Raw genomic sequence first — 5,076 nt, 5'->3', positions numbered from 1 at the left:
ATTTGCAACATAGTACATAGTTGCTTAGAGTTGCAACTCAGAGGCCGGCAAGTTAGGCGGGGAACGTTGGCGTCTGCAGTCACTGGAGCAAGTGAGCCTCCCTGCTTGCGCTTCAGTGCATGGCTGCCGGCCGACATCTTGGCTGACAGTTAATTTGCATAAGGATATGCTGATTAGCCAATGGGAAGGGTAGCGGTCGTACGCCAATTACCATGTTTCTCTTTTATTAGTGTAGATTCCCTATGTTGTAAATTATATTACCATGCTTTGTTTTATAACTGGAAGTTTATTACCATGAAGTTTATTAAAATATAATATTCAGAGTCCTACTCAAGGCCCTAATAAATTTTTAATTATTTTTTGTATTCTTTTTCTTAATGAGTCTCCCCCAAATTATATAATGTTTTGGTCCCATAAAAGTGATCCTTCCCTATATTAATTCAGAGATGAGTGAATGAGAAAGTTAGAGGAAAGTCTCAGAGATAATATACAAGGAAAAGCTATGAATCCAGATAGGTAAAGTATCTCTAAAACAGAATTCATCCTGGAAAACCTCTATCTATTCTCTGTGGCCTTAGTGGGGAGACAGATTCAGGTATTCCTTGGGTGGAAGTTAGACAGGAAAAGCCCTTCATATTGCCAAGTTCCCTACAAATGATCCCTTTATTAGTCAAACCAGAAAAACAAACACATGAAGAAACAAACAAAACCATGCCACATAAAAGTTCACTATGATAGTTGCCTGTTTTGGATTTTTTCTGGTGGAGTGTACAAAGTACCCCATAAGAATCCATAGCCGTAAGTCTGCCTTCAGGAGAATCTGGGTCCAGAATTAAATTCATTCATTTAATCCCATGCTTAAAATTTAGTTATAGTGGTATATCAAATTCTGCTTGTGTACCAAACGTTTTTTTTTCTTTTTTAAAATTTTATTTTATTGTTTAAAGTATTACACATAGTAGTCCATATATCTCCAAGTCCTTCGGTTGATCTCTTACTCCCCTCCCTTCTGCCCCCCAACCCTCTCTGGCCTTCCCACTGCAGTTTGACAATCAGTTTGAGGCAGCTCTGCCTCTGTATCTATTATTGTTCAAAAGTTTGTAATGGTCTTTATTATCCATGAATGAGTGAGATCATGTGGTATTTTTCCTTCATTGACTGGCTTATTTCACTTAGCATAATGCTCTCCAGCTCCATCCATGCCGTTGCAAATTGTAAGAGTTCCTTCTTTTTTACAGCAGCATAGTATTCCATCGTGTAGATGTACCACAGTTTTCTAATCCATTCATCTACTGATGGGCACTTAGGCTGTTTCCAGATCTTAGCTATGGTGAATTGTGCTGCTATGAACATATGGGTGCATATATCCTTTCTGATTGGTGTTTTTGGTTTCTTGGGATATATTCCTAGAAGTGGGATCACAGGGTCAAATGGGAGTTCCATGTTTTGTTTTTTGAGGAAACTCCATACTGTCTTCCATAGTGGCTGCACCAGTCTGCATTCCCACCAGCAGTGCACAAGTGTTCCTTTTTCTCCACATCCTCTCCAGCACTTGTCGTTTGTTGATTTGTTGATGATAGCCATTCTGACAGGTGTGAGATGGTACCTCATTGTTGTTTTGATTTGCATCTCTCATATAATTAGTGACTTTGAGCATGTTTTCATATGTTTCTTGGCCTTCCTTCTGTCTTCTTTAGAAAAGTATCTATTTAGGTCCGTTTCCCACTTTTTTATTGGATCATTTATCTTCCTTTTATTAAGTTTATGAGTTCCCTGTAAATGTTGGAGATTAAACCTTTATCGGTGATAACATTTGCAAATATGTTCTCCAAAACAGTGGGCTTTTTTTTGTTGTTGTTTTGTTGATGGTTTCCTTTGCTGTGCAAAAGCTTTTTATTTTGATGTAGTCCCATTTGTTTATTTTCTCTTTAGTTTCCAATGCGTTAGGAGCTGTATCAGTGAAGAAATTGCTTAGGATGTCTGAGACAGTGAAGAAATTGCTTAGGCATATGTCTGAGATTTCACTGCCTGTGGATTCCTCTAGTATTTTTATGGTTTCCTGTCTTATGTTTAAGTCCTTTATCCATTTTGAGTTTATTTTTGTGAATGGTATAATTTGGTGGTCTAGTTTCATTTTTTTTGCATTATCTGTCCAATTTTCCCAACACCATTTATTGAAGAGACTGTCTTGACTCTATTGTATGTTCATGCCTCATTTGTCAAATATTAATTGAGCATAGTGGTTTGGGTCAATTTCTGGGTTCTCTATTCTATTCCATTGATCTATATGCCTGTTCTTATGCCAGAACCAGGCATTTTGAGAACAGTGGCTTTGTAATACAGCTTGATATCTGGTATTGAGATCTCACCTACTTTGTTATTCTTTCTCAGGATTGCTGTGGCTATTCGGGGTCTTTTTTTATTTCAGATGAATTTTTGGAGAGTTCTTTCTAGGTCTGTGTAATATGCTGTTGGTATTTTAATGGGGAGTGCATTGAATCTATAGATTGCTTTGGGTAGTATGGACATTTTAATGATGTTGATACTACCAATCCATGAAGATGGTGTGTTCTTCCATCTGTTCCAAACGTTTTTTTCTTAGGTTCTTCTCTCTCTCTTACCTTATCATATGCAGCTAAAATAAGCTAATGGACAATTCTAACATTCTGTTTGGAAATCTGTCAGCTTTAATCCTCAAGTTCATTAGGAAAATTTTATATTTTAGTTACTGTGGCAACAAAAGTTGCCCAGTGTTTGGCCACTGCAAAATACAGATCATCATGCTGTCAGTCTCTAGCATTGGTTTCTTTATGGCTCCTTCAACTACCACAGTTTCCTGTTACCTTTGTGGCCTCTATCACTAACCAGTTTCAAAACTAATGTCACATGTTTCAACTTTTGTACCCCACTTCCAGTTATAAATTCTGCATCAGTAATCTATTGCTGCAAACAATTAATTTCATAATTTGGTGGCTTAAGATAACGCTTTACTATTTTTCATGATTTTGTAGTTTGGCTGGTTCTACTGGTTTCTGTGGATCCACTCATGTAGATGTATGCATCTTGAGGACTGACTGGGGGCTTGTCCTCTCTCCTACACAGTAGAGGCAGCATTTCAAGAGGGGAAGCTACACATGGCAGTACCTGTGCTTATGCACACTGCTTGTGTCACGGTTGCTGATATCCTATTGCCCAAAGCAAGTCATATGGCCAATCCTTGTGGGAGAGTACCACAAGTTTATGATGATTGGAAAATGTGACACATTGGGGGTGGTTAGTTAGCACTGTACCACAATGAGATAGATGCTGCTTTTATGTGGATATATAGCTAAATGGTTTCTTTTTCTTAAAACTAATCATAGTCATAGGATATAAGGTTAATCAAAATAAATAATTTGGTGAAGAGTTGGATCCATCATACAGGATAAATTGTAAACTTCTGGGTAGCAATTAATCTTCTATGGAGAATTTTATCAATATTAAGTGACTGGCAAAATAGTCTACAATAGCTGACTCCAAAACACAAAGTCTTGAATTTATAAATATCATATGAGAGTGGAATGAACAGATTTTTGGTCACTTATTTGAGCTTCATTCTATGTAGTACATTGTACATCTAGAATGTAAAGCTTCTGTTATTTCTCCTGCAATGGCCATGCTGAGACAGTGCCTCATGCAAATGGAGTTCATTTTCCAACAACAAATCCAAAATATCTCACTGTAGTATGTTCTAACCCAGTGAGTCAGAATTGGTGTCTTTAACTGGTTTTCCTCATCTTTTTTCTTTTTTATGCATTTATTCTTTTTATATTCTTTCTATTTTTATTTTTTTGATTAGAATTTATAATCACCATTATTTTGTATTAGTTTCAGGTATACAGCATAACAGTTAGACAATCATATACTTTATGAAGTGTTCTACCCACTATTTCCAGTACCTAGCTGGCACCATACATAGTTGTTACAATGTTATTTACTATGCTGTACTTTACATCTTTTGACTATTTTGTAACTACCAATTTGTATTTCTTATTCCCTTCACCTTTTTCACCCAGCTACCCAACACCCCTTCCATCTGGCAACTACCAATGTGCCCACTTTCTTTTTGGCAAAGGAGTCAATGCATTCAAAGAAGAGTAGTTCATTTTGTTTTGTTTTGTTTTGTTCTTTTTCCCCCCAACTAATGATGCTGGAACAATTAGACAACAATAGGCAAAAAATAAAAAAAATAAAAAATTAATCTTGACCTAGACCTCACACTTTGTACAAAAATTAACTCAAAATGAATCATAAATTTAAATGTAAAACTGTGGCCCAGTCAGCGTGGCTCAGTGGTTGAGCATCTTCCTATGAACCAGAAGGTCACAGCTCAATTCCCAGTCAGGGCACATCCTGGGGTTTCAGGCTATATCCCCAGTGGGAGAAGTGGGGAAGGGTGCAGGAGTCAGCTGATCAATGTTTCTCTCTCATCATTGATGTTTCTATCTCTCTCTGCCTCTCCCTTCCTCTCAGAAATTAATAAATATATATTAAAAAATAGAAAATAAATGTAAAACTATGAAAATTTATAGAAGAGAACATATCTAAGAAATCATTGCATTCTATCCTGTTAAGTAGATTATATTTAGTGTTCTGTGTTACATTTCTTAGTGGTTGCCCAGGATTTGCAATTAGCATCTTAATTTACAACAATCTATTTCATATTAATGTCAACTTAATTTTAATAGTATACTAAAACTTTATTCCAAAACTAGAGGCCCAGTGCACAAAAATTTGTGCACTCAGGGGGTCCCTCAGCCCGGCCTGTGCCCTCTCACAGTCTGGGACCCCTCAGGGGATGACCACTTGCTGGCTTAGGCCCACTCCCCGGGGGATTGGGCCTAAGCTGGCAGTCAGACATCCCTCTGGCAGCCCGGGAGCCCTCGGGGGATGTCCACTTGCCAGCGGATAGCAGGCCTAAGCTGCAGTCGGACATCCTTAGCACTGCTGAGGAGGCGGGAGAGGCTCCCAACACCAGCACTGTACTGGCAGCCATCAGCCTGGCTTGTGGCTGAGCAGAGCTCCCCCTGTGGGAGC

Source organism: Myotis brandtii, unplaced genomic scaffold (assembly GCF_000412655.1).
Source record: "Myotis brandtii unplaced genomic scaffold, ASM41265v1 scaffold82, whole genome shotgun sequence".
Taxonomy (NCBI): domain Eukaryota; kingdom Metazoa; phylum Chordata; class Mammalia; order Chiroptera; family Vespertilionidae; genus Myotis; species Myotis brandtii.
Note: the sequence above shows the minus strand (reverse complement) of the source record.